At 44.5% G+C, this 18,765-nt stretch overlaps 1 non-coding gene across 1 annotated transcript; it reads left to right on the top strand.

The window, feature by feature from the left end:
* The first annotated feature begins 12,868 nt into the window (after window positions 1-12,868).
* On the top strand, window positions 12,869-12,943 carry TRNAA-UGC (transfer RNA alanine (anticodon UGC)). The gene has a single exon. It is a non-coding gene; the product is annotated as a tRNA-Ala (tRNA).
* Window positions 12,944-18,765: the final 5,822 nt, after the last annotated feature.

The raw sequence follows: 18,765 nt of genomic DNA, 5'->3' as shown, positions 1-18,765 counted from the left end.
CAGTATCTACAAATCTCAAACTCCCTGTCTGTCCCTTCCCACCACCCCCCCCACCGGCAACCACAAGTTTGTATTCTATATCTGTGAGTCTCTTTCTGTTTTATATTTAAGTTCATTTGTCTTTTTTTTTTTTTTTTTTTTTTTTTTAGATTCCACATATGAGCGATACCATATGGTATTTTTCTTTCTCTTTCTGGCTTATTTCACTTAGAATGACATTCTCCAGGGACATCCATGTTGCTGCAAATGACATCATGTCTTTTTTATGGCTGAATAGTATTCCATTATATAAATATAGTACAACTTCTTTATCTAGTCATCTGTTGATGGACATTTAGGTTGTTTCCATGTCTTGGGTATTGTAAATAGTGCTGTGATTAGCTTGCTTTTGTTCCTTTTTAGCAATAGAACTCTGCTTCTATGAATTCCTTGTACATTTCTCAGTCCTACTTTAGGTCCAGTTTACTGCTGGGTACTAAAATTTGTTGAAAACTATAGCAAAGTAAGATTGCAAAGAAAAGTAAAGTAGCTACATCAACGTGTGCTTCTAGCATCCTGGCTTCCCCATCCTGGAGGATCATCCCCACTTTAGTGGATCTGGGGTTCTTGGGTGCTTCCTGATGGCAATTTTTGCTACTTGTGTCCCAGTGCTCCAATCAAGTAGTCCCTGACTTTTGGAGCATCAGATTGTACATTGATTAAAAATGCTGCCAGATTCTTACAGAGGCCCCCAAGCCACTGGTCTATACATGTGTGTATAATTCAGACATATGTGTATGTTAATAAATTTTAAATGCATTTGGTTTCATTTAGTGTTTTGTATCTTGCTTCTTACCTAACAGATCATGAGCATTTTCTACATTATTAATATTCTTTAAAAACATTAAATAGCTACATAATTTATTTAGCTGTTTTCCTTTTGAATGTTTAGATGATCTCAAATTTTTGGTTTGGAAATAGTATTGTGAACATTTTGGTACTGGAATCAATTTGTTGCGTTACATGAGGCAAAGGAGTATTGGATGGCACAAATAAGACCCACATTTCTGTCTTAGAGCACTAATGCATCCTACTCACATGTTGTCTTGTCTCCTCCCTTCTCCCTTCGTCACTTTCTGGAGAGACCAGAAGCTCTGCACCAAATGTTGGTACTATGGCATACTAGGTTTCACCCTAGCTCCTGTTTCTGTATCTTATCTGAAAAGGAATGTGTTGAAAGCTGTGAGGCAGAGAGAAACATTTAGAATTTGTGCCGGCAGGCATGTCTTGAGTGGGGTTTTGATTTTAGCTGTGAACTCATGAGGGTGAGTGTAAGCTCTTTAGTAGACTATGTGTAGGAGGTGGCCCTCTCTGTAGCCGAGCTTGAGAATGGAGACTGGCTCTTACTCATCTCTAGCACCTTGTTCAGCACTGCCTTGAAATCAATGACGTATTTGTGAGATTAGATGAGGAGAAAACAGGCTATGCGTTGGCTCAGGTAGTCAGGACACAGTCTAATACTACTAAAATCTGGGACCTAGTGTTGCAAGCAGTGGGGGAGAACCAAGATGTGTATCAGTTTTATCTGAACATCCGCATTCCTACATGAAGCCCACGTTAATTGTGTGAGATATCCCCTCTTCTCCCAAATCCCAGGTTCTGATCAGAAGAGCAGCTGTTGCCCGTATAGGTGAAGGCGATGGAGGTTACTGCTGGCAGAGCTGCCAAAGTGTTCTGGTTCTCTCTCTCTCTCTGGCTGACTTTGCCTTTTGCCTTCTCTCAACCTGATCTGGTGGTGCAACAGTTTGCCTTCCTTCTGGGTTCAACTCAAAATGGTGTGGGAACTTCCTAGTTCAAGAGATTAAAAGTATCTTGTGAGGGCCAGACATCTTCCAAGGGGACTGAGAAGGAGGCTGCCCTGAGGTTTGAGGTCAGGGGATGATTCTGTTCACCTATGGTTTTCACTTGATGTGAGGAGGGGAAGCTGCTGGGACATATTCTGGAAATGGAGGTGGGGCCATTGCTGACTCCTATCTCAATACCCCTGTGCGGTTGTGACCTGCTGTCTAGGTTGCCGAAGTGATTCCAGGGAGCCTGACTTTGGACCAGTAAGCAGCAGCTTTTACCCCATAAGCTCCAAGCTTACTTCTCTTCTAGCTCCCTCCTAAGGAGTCCCAGTCCCCATGGCCACTATTGATGAGGCTCCAGATTTAAAAGCCCCTCCTTAAGAAGCCTTTCTCTACCTAACGCTATAATTAATCTCTGCTCAGAAATCCTATAGTTCTTTCTCTCAAAACCCCAAAACTACCTCATTTGTCTGCTAGGAAGCCTAGAGATGCCACGTTCTGGGAATCCTTTACTCCCTGCATGTCCTTCTTTATAGGGCTCTTTGTGCTTCTCTCCCAGGCCACCCCTTGGCATGTGGATTGGACAGTACTCCCATCTGAGACCCTTCCAGAGGAGGCAGTGGCTTAGTGGGCTAGAGCTGTGGAGGGTCAGACAGGTCTGGGCTGGATTCCCACTCTGGGCCTGAGCCTTCCCATGCCATTCTGCATCCACCAGGGAGAGACCAAATACATTTCCTGATCCCCTGGGAGTGAGGAAGGGTCTGGGGTCTCCAGGGCTAACTTGAATGTCCTGGGCTTTGCTGGGGTGAGGACATCCTGCCCCATGTTGTACCTATCTGCTCTTCTAGGAAGAGAGACCTGGGGAGAAATGGAGGGGAAGAAGGAGTGTGAGGGGAGGTCAAGTCTGCATGACCTTGGTCTGAGTCCTGTGTATCAGCCTCCTACCCTGTCAAATGGGCAACTGATTAGCTTACAGGTTTGTCAGAAAGAAAAAAGATGGATTTATATTTGTGAAAGGATGTGTGTGTACAGGGAGGAATTTCCAACATGTCACTGACTATAAAGAGCTAGCTTGAGACTTAGGTCTACCAAGGAGTGAGAGCCCGAAGGAGGTGCTAGGAGCTGCCGACAGTGCTGGGACTGCCTGCCCAGCACCCCCAGGGCTCCGTGGAAGCACGCAGCTTGTCAGAGCTGAGTTTATCCCCAGTCATCCAGGGTTGTATGGCTTGCTAGGGGACAGGCGGGGCTTCCTTGGAGCCTCCCAACCCCATTCTCTGTTCCTCATTCTCACATTTCCCCCCCAAAAGGCCAAAGGATCCTTTCCATCATGCCCTGGGCTGTTCTCAAGAACCTGTGCCTAACGGCAGTGGGACCCAGGAACCCCAAGAGGGGTGCTGGGAGGTTCCTTAGCATGCCTGAGGACGGAGGCTGGGCCAGGCCGCTGACGTTCACTCTAAGGTGTTCGCCTTCTGCAATTACCACGGCGTTGTGTTAAAAGCCAAACACCTGGGCTTCTTTCACCGGGGCCCTGTGCTGTGAGCTGGGGACGACAGCAGGTCAGACATGATGCCCACTGTTAGGCAGAGAAGAAAAAGAACTGAGCAGTTATGGTGAAGTGTGTGAGTGCCAAAAGCTGGATTTCACTTTTGTTTCTTCGTGGTAAAGGTAATTTAGACATTACAATAGCAGCTAACGGTGAGGGCTATGGACCAGGGACTCACTGTTCCATGTGTGCACACCGGTCAAATAAAGTAGTTACTATTATTATCTCCATTTCACAGGTAAGGGAACAAGCACACAGTTAAGCGACTTGCCTGAGGTCATAGAGCTGATGAGAGAGAACCGGGATTTGAATTAAGGTAAGATCTGACCCCAGCCTCCCTGATTTTAATCACTGATTGACTCTTATTATAAAAAATGAGACAGCTACACAAAAGTAAGAAGAAAAACTATCCAAAGCTTCTCTCTCTTTAGGCCCTAAACATTCTCTTTTTCTTCCTTTTAAAGTTGCTTTTTTTTATGAACATAACATAACACACTATAGGAAAATGCATCAAACAGATGTACAGCTTAACAAATTATTAAAAAGCAAATGCTTATGTAGCTATCACCCAGGCAGAGAAATAGAACTTCGCCAGCAGCCCATGCTCATTTTCCCAATCACCACCACCCCCTCCCTCCATAGGGAGCTATGATTTTGACTTTCATGGCAATCATTACCTTGCTTTTCTTTTTAGATTTTCCACCTAAATATATATGCATACAGTTTACTGAATTTTGGACTTTCATATAAACTGAGTCATACAGTATGCTTTGTATATATTCTTTCGTGACTGGCTTCTTTCATTCTACATATGATTTTGAGATTTGTCATGTTAGTTCAGTGTGTAGCGGTAGTTCATTCACTTTCGTTGCTGAATGGTATTGTAAAATATAATGCAGTATATTTATCTAGTCTACTGTTAATGAACGTTTGAGCTATTGCCAGTTTCAGAGTATTATGGATAATACTGTTAGGAACGTTCTTATACATAGACATGTTTTTTGCTGCTTACAGGAGTAAACTTTGCATTTCTAGTGGGTATGTGCCTAGGAGTTGAATTGCTGGATGCATACATTCAACTTAAATAGCTAATGCCAAACAGTTGTCTCAAGTTGATTGAACCAATTTACACTCCTTCCTCTAGCAGTGTGTGAGACTTCCTGTTGCTCTATATCCTTGCTAATGCTTGGCATTGTTAGTGTTCTTAATTTTAGGTAATCTTCTGGATCGCTCATTGTGGTCTGACTTTGCAGTTCCTTGCTGTTTAATTGTATTGATCATTTTCCCATATGTTTATGGGATTTGTGAAGTGCTTTTTCAAGTCTTGCTTATTTTTCTATCGGAGTGTCTGTCTTTTTCTTATTGTTTTATGAAAGTTCTCTGTTTTGGATACGAGCCCTTAGTTGATTATATATGTGACAAATTGTTCCTCCTGTTCTGTGTCTGGCTTGCCTTGGCACTCCTAATGGCGTCTTTTAATGAACAGAAGTTTTTTTGAGGAAATAATAGCTGTTTTATTGAGATCAACTTTGCACATTTAAATTCACAGATTTTAAGTTGTTCAATCAGTTTTGACAATTGTTTATATCTGTGTGACCCCACCCCAAACAGCACATATGACATATCCATCACCCCAGAAAAGTTCCCTAGTGCTTCTTTCCAGGTGCTCCTTTACCTACCGTTCAGAGGTAACCATTTTCTGATTTTTATCACCATAGGTTGGTTCGACCTGTTCTGGAACTTCATATAGGTGGGATAAAAAGTGTATTCTATTGTATCTTACTTCTTTTGATTAACACGGTGGTTTTACTTCTGTGTTTTGTTTTTAGATTCACCCATATTTTTGCATTATCAGCAGTTTGTTGCTTTTTATTGCTGAGTAGTGGTCGTTGAACTAATAGGACATCATTTGTTTATTCATTCTTCTGTTGATGGACATTTGTATTGTTTCTAGATGTATATGTATATGTATATGGATTTAATATATATTATACATATTACATGTATGTTGATACTTTAATAATATTTAATACTTAATATATTAAATGTATAATATTAAACTTTACATTTTGAGGTAATTATAGATTAATGTGCAATTATAAGAAATAATATAAAGACCCTGTGTATCTCTTACCCAATTTTCCTTGATGACATTTTGTAAAACTAGTACTAAATAGTCCACTATCACAGCCAAGATATTAACATTGATACAGTCAAGATACAGAGCATTTGTATCACCACAAAGATCCCACTTGTTGCCCTTTTATAGCCATTCCCACTTCCCTCCCACTCTCAACCCCTTCTTAATCCCTGGCAACCACCAATCTGGTCTCCATTTCTATTATTTTGTCATTTCAAGAATGTTGTTGTTACTTTCAGGTGTATAGCAAAGTGATTCAGTTGTACATATACATACATATATATTTTTTCTTTTCAGATTCTTTTCCATTACATATATGTTTTCTGAGTAAGAGTAGATTTATTCAGAGAGATGTACACTCCATAGAGTGCGGCTGTCTTGGAAGGTGAGAAAGCAAGAGAGCCATTATATGTTATTACAAGAAATTGAATATAAGTCCCTGTGCTCTACAGTAGGTCCTTGTTGTTTATTTTATATGTAGTAATGTGTGTCTGTTAATCCATGGGGATCACATTTAACAGCCTAATTTTATAACAATCTATTTTAAAACTTTGCTCTTACACATCTCCATCCTCCCCCCTTTAAGTTGTTGTCACTCACAACATCTTTATGCATCGTGTGCTCAGTAGCATAGATTTGTAATTATTTTCCATGTGTTTGTCTTTTAAATCTTGTGGGAAACAGAAAGTGGAGTTATAAACCAAAAATGTAATAGTAGTTGTTTTTGTATTTGCCCGTGTATTTATCTGACCAGAGATCTTTATTTCTTCTTGTGACTTTATGTACTGTCTAGTGTCCTTTCATTTGTCTGAGGGGACCCCCTTTGACATTCTTGTAGGGCAGGTCTGATAGTACTGAACTCCCTCAGTTTTTAAAAATCTTGGGGTGTCTTAATTTATCTCTCATTTTTGAAGGACAGTTTTGCTGGATTTAGGATGATTAGTTGATAGTTTTTCCTTTCAGCACTTTAGACATCCCACTGTCATCTGGCTTCCTTGGTCTCAGATGAGAAATTGTTAATCCTATTGGGGATCTCCTTTATGATCAGTTGCTTCTCTCTTGCTGCTTTTAAGATTTTCTCTTTGTCTTTATTTTTCATGAGTTTGATTATAATGTGCCTCAGTGTGGATCTCTTTAAGTTTGTCCTGCTTGGAATTGAGCTTCTTGGATTTTTGGATTTGTAGATTTATGTTTTCCGTCCAATTTGGGAAGATTTGGTTATCATTTTTCTTCAGATACTCTTTCTGCCCTTTCTCTCTCTCTTCCCCTTCTAAGTTTCCCACAATCTATATTTTGGGGTGCTTGGTGGTATACCACAGGTCCCTTAAGACTGTTCATTTTGTTTTTTCCTCTCTGCTCTTTAGGCTTAATAATTTCAGTGGTCAATCTTCATGTTTGCTGATTATATTTCTGCCTGCCCAAATATGCTGTTGAACTCCTCTAGTGAATTTTAGTTATTATACTTTTCAGCTCAGTAATTTCTGGATGTCTCATCTGAGTGCCAGGACTGTTAATGTGGTGTTAACCTGTGTTAATAAGATTTCTTCACTCTGGCAGGGCCGTAACACCAATTTCCTTCAGCACTCTTTCTTTCAACCCAATAGGAGCTACTGTCTGGCAAGCTTCAGGTGGTCTCTTCCCACACATGTGTAGCCTAGCCATCAGTCACAGATTTATAAGAAACCCCTATACTGGGTCTTTCCACTGCCCTGCCTCTCAGATTATAGCTGCTTTAGCTGCTCTAAACTCTGAGCTCTTCCTCTTCAGCCCAGTAAGTAGTACTGTCCTGCTCTGTTTGGACTCCAGCTGTTTGAAACATGATTGGGAAACAAACAAACAAATAAATATTCCAGTTTTATAGTTGTTTATGGTGGGAGAGCCAGACTGGTATTGGCAACTCCGTCAGAGTTAGAGGCAGCGTCCTCCTTCTTTCTTTCTGGATGAAACGGACTGTGTTGGCAAAGATGTTGAGACAGATGTTAGGCAGAGCTAGCCACTCTCTCCGACCCCTGCCTTTGTCAGGTCTCTCTAAGCAGTAGGGAAATCCCTTGTTAGGCTCTGGGAGCGCATGGATGTGATGTCTTGCATCCCCCATCCTTAGTATACTCCACGTGAAGGGACTCCTACTACATGAGCCCTGATAGCAAGATTCTCTTGGATCCTAGAAGTCATTCACCTCATTGTTGCCAACAAATAAAAAGTGTGTTCATTTCTCATTAAAAACTCAGTTCTGCCTCTATTAGCCTGCCCTTTTGCAGCAAGGAAGTTAAGTTTGCCCTGTGGCCTGGTGGAGGGTTGATGGGAGCACATCTTCAAAGTTCTGTTTGGCTTCTTAGCTACTGTAAGTCATTAGCACATGGACCAGACTCCCAGCCTTGGGCCTGCAGGCAGAAAGCCATGTTGTAAACCATGTTCCAGCAGAGGCAGACACACAAGGGATATCTTTCAGCCCATTAGGAAGGAGGCATAGCCAAGTCAAACATTAAAACAGAGAAGATACTCTGAGACATGCTACGCCTGTAAAGGGATATGAAGCTTGGCATCACACCCTACTCCAGAAGCCCACAGACAACTCATTCATTCAACAGACATTTGATGACTGCCTGTACTGAGCCAGGCCCTGTGTTGGGTACCAGGGGATACAGGGTGAGACAAATATTCATCAAGGACTTGAGCTGGCTCCTAGGGTCAAATCTTGGTTTCAAAGAAAATTAAGGAAAAAATTGCACTGAACGTGTCTTTTCCATATTTCTGTTTGAAGAAAAGAGCATATAAACTGAACTTATTTTCTGGAAAAGGATCCAGAGATTTCATTTTGGAAGCTGGGGTACTGCTTTGAGGGAGACCTCTGGCTGTGTTCTACCCACCCCCACACTCTTAGAACAGGCCCTCTCAGAAGCCCATACCTATCTGTGTTTCCACAGCTGAAGGAGTGGACAGGCTCCAGCCTTTCTGGAGGCCGAGGACTCCTGATTTCCCTCCTCTTCCTCCTTTCTCCAAGAAATAGATATCCGAGTTTGAGGCAGACCAGCCCACATGTAGGAGTAGGCATGGACTCCATCCCTGGGTTACTCCTGGACCAGACCGTCCATTCTTGCCCTCCTGGGACCCTCACTCTGTAGGTGGGTTTCTGGTAGGTAGAACAGGGGAATTTCTATCCTAGGTGCCATGAGCCTGACTCTGGAGCCGGAAGACTGCTGGCCAGGATGAACATTTGTGGGTCTGTGTTCTTTGGATAAGTGAGTCCACCACCCTCAGATAAATTCTTGGTATTTTCTCTGAAAATTCACTTTCTGTTGAAGGGAGGTCTCTGCAGGGTCTAATGGTCCTATGACTTCAGAGACTACCTAGGCTTCCTTTCATTAGTTTCATAAATATAGCTGTGACTTCTTTCTTTCTTCGGTCATTGTGAGTCTTCTGGCTTAGGTGCCTGGAGTCATAGAATAAGGGAAGGCAGGCAGAGTTTTCTTGCCTGCTGGTGTAGTTTTGAGGTTTTCTTGGCCACATTGTTGGATAAAGCTTCCATTTTGGGGTCAGACACTATCTGGGGCTGTGTTCCTGGACAATGCCCTTGGCTATTCCTTGTCCTGGATTCCCCGTCCTCTCTCCTCTGCCCCACCCACCACACTGCACAGCCCTTTCTCCCTTTTACCACTGTCACGGGCATGATAATGGTCCTCACATATGTGGTGCCCCTCCATGGGCAGGCTTAGATTTTTGAGGAAACATTTTTTTTTTCTGGAGGGAGGAAAAGTCTATGCTATCACGGTCATTATTTGTGATAGAAATGTATTGACTTAAAAATATAAGAAAACAATTAGGTCTGGATAAGATAGCTTAGAATAGGTTCTCTAGGTGGAAATAGGTGGACTACGTGGTATGCTCTGTTTTGTGGTTGAAATGGGATTGCGGACTCAGGAGGCTGGAGCCTGACCTGAGGAGCAGAGGGAACCTTGTCAGTACTACCACCAGGGGTCGCCAGAAGTTGAGCTACCGCTTTCCTGGGTTATTAGTTATAACGCCAGCTCTTGTCTCTCAGGAGAGCAGGTGTGAATGCTAGCCAAGAAAGAGGACACTGTTCTATAACCTGCTCTATTGTACAAAAGAAGTAAGCTGTTTGGTTGTAACATTAACCGAGGGAGTAATGGGACCAAGACTTAGAAATGGTGCTCTGGATTCTCCAGGAATGTGCCCGAAGGGGAGGAGTGGCAGGGACAGACAGAGAAGGGGAGTTCACAATTACTTCTGACTCAGTAGAAAAAAAAATGAAAACAACAAACAGATACATCAATAAATAGGGAAAATGTATGAAGCTGTGAGCCAGTATTGGCCAAAGGTATCCAAAGTTTTCTGATAGACCAGACTTGGAGAACCAGGTTTTCATGGTGCATGAACTGCTCTGAGCCCTAATGAGTTTGATTCCTCCCTTCTCACACTCTCCGCACAGTGAGAGGAAGCTTTTCTATAATTGGTCCTTGAAACATTACTACAATCACATTGTGGCCTCCTTCTGCTTATTTTTAATTACAAGGTCTATTGCATTGTTAAATTATTAACTGTGACAATTACTTATCGTGGCATTTTCTTATCTTGATGAAAATGAAAATAGCAAGGTCATGGTAGCTCACTGGAGGTTTTGGTCTGTGACAGCTGAAATTAAGCTGGACCAGCTCAGCAAATGTTTGCAGTGTGGGAAACAGCAGTGTTTGCAGAGGATCTGCTAGTGGAACAGGGCTAAGGAGATGCAGCACCCACAGTACTCTTTCTGGCTGGTTTGGCTGGGCTGGCAGGGGAGGTGGGAGGTGCTGCTGTGGCCCCTTACCCTCTGACTTTGAGGAAGGGCCCTGAGCAAAGGGCTTACACCTGCAGAAGCTCTCTATCTGGTAAAAGTGACAGCCCAAGGCAGAGTCAGGAAGCAGAGCACGTCTTGCTGCCTCTCCTGATGTGGCCCAGCTCTGCCCTCACTCATGGTACCCCTTTTGCTTTTCTAAGTTCCCCTTATCTGAGGCCTGTCCCGGACCCCTTCTTCCCTACTCCTCTCAGCCCACACTAACCTCCCTTGCTGCTCACTGTTTGACAGCACTGGCGACAATGACAACAACTAAGCTACAACAGTAACAATGACTAACATGTATTGTGTCTTTACTGTATAGCTGGTGCCTTGCCCACAGTGACTTGGCAAATGTCTACAAATGCTGGTCACGGCTGACCTCATTGTCATGCTGCCTTCTGTCCAGCAGGGGGTAGTGTGACTACACCATAAAGGGAACCCTTTACCTCTGTTCTCCAGAAAAGTGAAACTTGAGAGTTTTTGAGCATCATGGAAGAATGAATCTGGCTTTGACAGTGGGTCCAAGGCTTTGACAGGCATTGAGGGTAAAAGGATGCACAACTATCACCACTTGCTCCCCCAAGCCTTGGGCACTTGGGGTCCATCAGCCCCACTGTCAAGTCATTCTATGCTCAATCCCCAGGTCCACTGACTTCATGGAAAGCAAAGTGCAGACATGAACTTGGAAAGATGGCTTTGGCCTCAGTCGACAGTACTGATTCAGTGGCAGGTATTTGACACCTTGCTTCCTTAGGGATACACAGATGGTTCCCAAACCAGATAGCCAGTTGGTAGGAATTAGAGGTTGGGGGTACACAGATCTGCAGAGGTGTTTCATACATTAGTGGATGGCACTGCCCCTGAGAGACCATTTGTTGGTGTGGGGCAGTTTCAGTTTCAGTAAGCAAATCTCTAAGCTGAATAGAGTTTCTCAGGCAGAAGCCTGTGAAAAAGTCCCATCTTCCTCATAGCCTGGAGCCAACTGTTTCTATATATCGTTCCCAGAGGGGACGGGGCGAGGCTATTGGTGGGATGTGGTTGTGTCAGCTCCGACCTCTCTCACCTGTGGAGGACCCTGGGGAGAAGGTAAGGTATCAGCTGACTCTCGCCCTGGGCAATCTGTCGACCCAGCCCTGGCAGTGGTCTCATGCCTTGGGGAACAGGCGAAAGAGCTTCCTGGAGGTGACTCCACTGACGTTTCTGACCACACCAGGGCCTGCTCAGGACGCTGAAGGCTGATTGTTTTAGGAGGGATTTTTGTATCTGGTCCCCAGCAAAGCTAGGCTGGGAGATCTCTGACTAACTTCCGTGTGGAGTTTAGAGGCTGGGTCCCTCAACACAGCCCATGTCAGAGGCTCCAGCTCTGAAGAACTTAAAGATCGATGTTGCTGCTCCTCCTCTTGGCTTCAGAAGGGCTTTTGGTTCAGATGTTCAAAGCAGCCCTGAGTTATCTTTGTAGCTTCTCCAGATTCCTCCCCTAGCCTCTAGGCCCCTTGTGAAGAGAAAATGCTAAGCTATCACAGACCGCTAACTCCACCCTCCCAACCATCCACCTGCCGGCAGCCAGAGAGATCAATCAGAAGGAGTATAACTGCACAATGTCTGCACGTCCAAGGCCATGCCCACGTGGGAGGCCTCTTGCTCCCCACCACTGCACCTCACACGAACTGGCCTTTGCTGCCAAGGGGCTCGAGTTCAAGGAAGCTGTGTGCGTGTGTGCCTGCTCACCGCAAGCGCATTTGAGAGATTTGCCTTTCACTGCCCGTGTTGCAGATGATAAGGACACGTTCCTTAATTTCTGACCTGGTTGATCATTTGGGGCCGTTTGTGTACTCCGGTTTAAAGTAGTAATAATAATATGTAGCAGTTTTGAGCACTTTAACACTAGCTAAGTTCTTCACATGGATTACCCAATTTAATTTTCACAAGAACTTTATGATGTAAGTGCTATATATAATACACATATGATATTATACACGTATTTTATATACTATTTATAATGTTCCAATTATATAAGGTAGAATCTGAGATGTAGAGAGGTTGAATTAAAGACTTCCAGGGAGAACTCGCTGAGGCAGAAACTTGAGTAGGGGGCTCAGAGGAGGCTGGCTGAGGAGCAGGAGACATGTTCAGGTCCCTCCCACCCCAGATGCTTGCACCATCTGATCTGGAGGGGGACGTGGGTCTTGGAAAGTACAGCACGGCCCGCCCTGCACAGTGTTAGGAGCAGGGAGGAATGGCAGCATCCTTCAGGCTTGAGAAAGGTGTTCTGTCACACTTTGATATGGCAGATGGATTGACTTCCTGGAATTCAGGGAGGATGGGAGGGCAGACGTCTGGCAGATGGGTTACTGATGCTAGAAAACATAGGGGCTTCCTCAAGCCAGTAGTGGGCTTTTCCGGCTCACTGACAACTTTCCCCAAGACCACAGAGCCCCTGAGTTGGGACTCTGAATGTCTCTGTCTGAGAAAACTGTCCAGTGAGGTCTGCAGCAAGGAGGTCACTTAAAAAAGTTAATTAAAAGTGGGGAGGGTATATAGCTCAGTGGTAGAGTGCACACCTTGCATGCATGAGGTCCTGGGTTCAATCCCCAGTATCTCCATTAAAATAAATAAAGTAAATAAAAACCTAATTAACTCCCCCCCAAATTAATTTAAAATGTGATAGGTTAGTTTGTATTTTTCAAATTGCTAAAACATACGCATAAGAAATTAATTCAAACAGTAGGAAATGATGAAAACTAAATCTCCATCCCACTTCTGTCCCCTGTATGGTCGCTGTTCTTGTGTACCCTTCTGGAGACAATTCATGCAGGTGTAGTCATCTCTGCAAATGTGACAAATTGTTGAAATGGGTTCTCTACCTAAGTTTCATCTGAAGTCCCAAACTCGGCAAGTCTAACAAGAGGGGGTTCAGTAAGATAACTTATAGGAAAATTAATTGGATAGTTTGAATGTGGCTTCCTCTGATAGACACCTGCAGAGTCTAAATGTGAGATAGAGTGGGATGGATGAGAAGAGGAAAGGAGAGGAGAGGACGGGAGGAGAGAGAGAGGTGTGAGGTGCATTTGGAGCCAACTGTGCTTTTGCCAAAAGCAAGGGCATTGATACATACATGTTCTTATAGGCCAGATATGGGCACAAGGGGCAGAGGGATGGTCTAAAAAGATAGATCAGAAGGGGAAGGCAGCCCTAAAGACAGATAGATCCTGAAATGCCCCTAGATTGAGGGAGGGAGGATATCAACAGCCATCCAGAGGAAAATGCAACCATACGTTACCATGTTGGTCTCTAAGGAAGCCACAGAAGAACTCCTGAGAGGAAGGTCAAGTCTAGAGAAAACCAGCTTTAAACATCAGCTGTGACCAGAGGAAGCCAGTGCCAGATGACAATGGTGACAGTCAAATATCCTTCTCCTTCTCTCGCATTCATCGTGGTAATCAGAATACTTTGTTCATGGACATTTTTGTTGGTAGCTACTTTATCACAATGCTCCTGGTGAGGAAGTCGATGGGCAGCATACTAAAATACTACTTGGTCTATGTAACAGGAAAGACTAGATCCAATGGCCAGAAGCCAGACTTCAGTCTCTGCACTGGAGAGCCGTGCTCTCTCACTCAGTTTCCCAGACTCTGGCCAGTTCACATACCTGAAAACACATGACTGCAGGGGGTTGTTGGCCCTCTTGAGGAAGAAATCTGCAACAGTGCCACAGATACACTCAAGTGTATACTGTAAACATGCTCCCAAGCCTTCCCCAAGGGGATGTATAGCCATTCACCAGGGTGACTGTAGACTAAGGAAATATACAGCCCTTTGTGGGGGAACTTGATACTGAATCTTAATTTTTGCTAAATCTTGCAGACTCAAAATGCCACTGTAGTTTACCAGTCAAAGAAAAGGTTAATGATGATGAAATGATAAATGGAGTTTTGGACAATCTTCATCTCACGCGGGGCCCATGACCCTTCTCTGCGGTCCGTCCCTCGTCTCTAAATATATAATTGGCATAGATACATTCAGCAATCGACAGAATTGTCATTAGGTCCCTGACCTGTGGAGTGAGAACTAATATGGAATTTCCCCTTTCTACAAGGACATTAAGCCAAAAACAATATTGCATCCTTGGTAGGGGTGGAGGGAGGATTTCAGAGATCAGCATCAAAAAGTCTTGAAAGATACAGAGGTAGTGATTTCTATCACGTGCCCATTTAACTCATCTATTTGGCTTGTGTGGAAGGTGGGGGGACTTTGGAAAATTACTATGGATTATCATAAACCTAAATTAATTGGTAATTCTAGTTGCAGCCACTGTTCCAGTTGGGGTATCTTTATTGGAACAAATCAACACAGCCCCTGGCACACTGTATGCAAGTTTTTGATCTGACAATATTTTTGATTTTACCCGTGAGGCACGCTTTTGACAGGGCACCTTCCTAATGTCATCTCAGGGTTATGTCATCTCTTCTGCTATTTGCCATATTATAGACTGGAGAGATCTTGATCGTCTTAACATTCCAAAGGACATCACAGATGCATTACCTTGATAACAGCCTGCTGATTGGACCAGATAAGCAAGAAGTAGTTAGTATCTTTGAAGCCTTAGAAAGACACATACAAGCCAGAGGATGAGAGATTAACTCCAAGAAAATACTTTGAGATTTTTTGGAGTCTAGTGGTTTGGAGAACACGGGGATATGCCCTCCAAAGTGAAAGAAAAGTTGCTGCATCTTGTAACCCTTGCCTTTAAAGAGGCACAATGATTTGGGGCCTCTTTGGATCTTGGAAGCAGTATACAACATTTGAGTGTGCTGCTCTGACCTATTTATTAATCTATTGGCTGACAGTTTTGCAGAGCCCAGAGCAAGAGAAGACTGCCAGAGGTCCAGGCAGCATCACAGATGCTCTGAGACGGAGCTTTAGGACCTAGAAAGTGTCTGTGGTAAATAAAGATGCCTTGTGGAGACTAGTCATCCAGGCATAGACCCTTACAGTTCTGAAGAAAAACCTTTTTTATGCAAAGAACTATCTCCATTTAAGAAACAGCTCTGGGCTTCCTACTGGGCCTTGGTAGAGTAAATTCCTGACCTTAGTAGACAGGTAACCTGAACTACCCATCATAGCCTGGGTCTTATTTGACCACAGCCAGAATATAGGGATCTGGGAATCCAGAGGGTGAATGTGGGAGAAGCTCCTTTCACTACCGTCCCCGATAACCTGCTCGGATGATTTTTCCTTCGTGGCCCTGTATCTCTGGGCTCAGCTTGTTTTGAAGTCTTGATTTCAAAGGGAGAAATGCTTTCCCCAGGAAGCCACAACCACACAGTAGAGTTGGAAGTGGAGACTGAGACCTGGCTATTTTGGTCTCCTCATGACACTGAGCCAATGGGCAAAGAAAGAGTTTATCTACTAAACTGGTTGGGATGATCAATCCCAATTACCAATAAATTCACTGTTTTGTTAAGTTAAAGTTGGTGTTCTGTCCTTTGCAACAAAGATACACAATAGGAGCTCAATAGCTACTGAATTACAGGTTAGTTTTTCTTCTATATCTAGGTTGCTCAATTATTGGGTCACAGAATAGCGCATATATTTTATGTTTTTAGTCTGGGTGGGAGCCTCCTGTCTTGATGATACCTGGAGATGCAGTCCACTCCAGGGGTGATGAGAGGGCAACCTGGACAGAGCAGCAGAGAACAGAGCCAAACTTTTGGTTGTCATTTTAAACATGAAAAAAAAAAAAGAGCAATTCACCAATATCATTTTGTGTTTAATTCCTTCCCCCAGTCTCTCCCCAGGACCTCTGGAAGCTTCTTGCAGTACAAAGTTTGAAACTGCTTCTTTATTTCACACCTTTGACAAAGGATAGCTTAAGGTCTGAGTCAGAGCTCTGCATGAAGCTGCTTCCCTCTACCCGTCGCCTCACTTCTCCTTGTTACAATGTCCAGTTTAATGGGTCGGTTGCCTATTTAATGGGTTGGAAATGAGGTCCCAGGTGTCTACGTCAGGGCTTTGAGACTTATCTGGTGGTACAAGTTTCACTCAAAATGAATGCACTGCGTGGTGAGGGGGATAAACATACTCGTTAAGAGAGCTAACCGACGTCCTCATTGTCACCTAACAGCATGCATTAGGTGTGTGCTTAGAATAATGTCTTTTCTACCAGCCAAATGGGAAGCTGCTCTAATGCATTTCCCTGAATTTGGCCTGCCACTATTGTAAATTACCTTGCTTAATGGACTCTGGGATTCTGTTATCTATTTGGAAACTTCTGAGCTCCTGGACAACCAAATCAAGTGCCTTAGTCCCCAGGAAGGGAAGGCAGGCTTAGAAGATTTACAGCTCTATGAACAATTGATGTCTGTTGTGTTTTGCAAACAACTTTCCTGTGGAATAAGTGCTTATGATGAGGCTGTGGGCACTTTTTTTTTGATACGTTGCCCTGAAATAATGATGACCAGGGCCCCTAAATCCCGTCTGGAAATCAACATGCCAGGAAGATACTTGGCAATTACTTTACCCTACCCTCACCCCAGCTGCATGTGGGCACCCTGCCCAGGCCCTCGGCAACTTTCCGAGCAGCTAAAATAGTCATAATCACTACCACCACCAGCACAGCTCACAGCTGTAGAGTCCTTTACAGCTGACAGAAGGGTTCAGGGCCTTGTCTCACCTGTTGAGACATGGAAACTGAGGCCCAGAGAGTGAGGGCCAGAAGCAGAGTGGAGCCCGGGCCTCCTGACCTGCCTTTATCATCTCTGTTGTTCCCTACCACCAGGATGGTTGATTTTTTGTGTTGACTTGACTGGGCGATGGTGCCCAGTTGTTGAGTTGAACATCATTCTGGGTGTTTCTGTGAGGGTGTTTTTGGATAAGACGAACCTTGAATTGGTAGACTGAGTAAATTGCCCTCCCCAGGGGACAGGCCTCCTCTAATTCTTTCCTGAACTGACTAGAACAAAAGGCTGACTTTCTCCTGAGGAAGAGTCATCCTGCGTGATGGCCTTTGAACTGGGACATCAGATTTTGGACTTGCCAGCCTCCATAATCACTTGAGCCAGTCCCTCTCAAGTGATTATGTCAGTCTCTCTCTCTGTCATATATGTATACCTCCTGTTGGTTCTTCTTCTCTGGAGAACTCTAATACAACCATGCGGTGACATGACTGGCCCTGACAGCTGGTCCCTAAGCAGAGGTACGGGCCTGAGCTGGGGGCTACAAAAAAGCTAAAATTGGTTGTGAAAGTAAAGGTTAAAAAAAAATTCTTAAAATTTATTTTTAATTGTGATAAAATACACATAACATAAAATTTACCATCGTGACCATTTTAAAGTGTACACTTCAGCAGTGTTAATATATTCACATTGTTGTGTGAAGTTTTGATTTAAATTGGGCCAGGGAGGACTTCTTAATACCTGAAGATGAGATCATTCCTTCCAGTGAGAAGTGACCCGGAAAGTTATGGGATTTGCCCGAGATGGTTCCAAGCAACAGGAAAGGAGATCCAGTGGAGTGTGTTTGGAGGCAGGGATGAGAGGAAAAAGAAAAAACAGAGCTCCAGGTTGTTTGCCTCTGTGGAGCAGAAGCCTTTCTTTAAACCAGGAACAGAGCCAGCGGCAGGGCTGTGATAACATCAAGGCGAACTTCAGGGGCTGTGGACACAAAGGAGGCTTGAAGGCATCCGAGCCGAACACTGACAGGTGGGAGGATTTGAACAATTGAAGATGGGAGGGGGATGAGGGGCGTGAGGCAGAGAGCATTGTGGGTGAAGGCCAGGGCCGGCATGCACACCTGCCCCCTGCAGCCAGGGCGGCGGTGGTGTGTTGTTGGGCCGGGTCCACTGTGGTGACCGTACATGTTCCCACCGGCCTCTGCAGCCCCGAGCCCAGGCCCTAAGCTCTGGAGCAGCACCGTTCCCACCCCCACAACTCCCCTTGAGCTTCTGATCCATGCCTGAGAAGCAGCATTTTATAAATAGCCATGTTGACAAAATCTTAAATATAGCACCCCTGGGAGCTTAATTACCCAGTGGTAGAGATGAAAGTAAGTGTCATCTGGGATGTGACTAGTGGAGCTGGCGGTGCAGGGAGGAGCAGAGGGCCTGAAGTGCGGCAGGCAGTCCCAGCTGCAGGTACCCTTGGACCTCTCCACACTCTGATCATTAACACCAGGACTGGCCTGGAGGAGTGGGGTAGGAGCCCCTGGGAACAGCCTTTGGCTGCACAGAGAAAACCATCCTCCAGCCCCCTCTAGTGGCCCTACACGGTCCCCCCATCCCTCATCTGATCAAAGAGACACCTCTGGGTCCTCTGTCCTGAGTGCATTCTTCTTGGAGACTGTGAGATAGTAGAGGCCACAGCTGGGGCAGTTTGGGGAGGAGCCGGTCTCCAAGGTCAGGCCTGGGACCCTGCTCGGAGGATTCTAC

Source organism: Camelus bactrianus, chromosome 3, assembly GCF_048773025.1.
Source record: "Camelus bactrianus isolate YW-2024 breed Bactrian camel chromosome 3, ASM4877302v1, whole genome shotgun sequence".
NCBI lineage: Eukaryota > Metazoa > Chordata > Mammalia > Artiodactyla > Camelidae > Camelus > Camelus bactrianus.
This window is presented reverse-complemented; position numbering and strand designations above follow the sequence as displayed.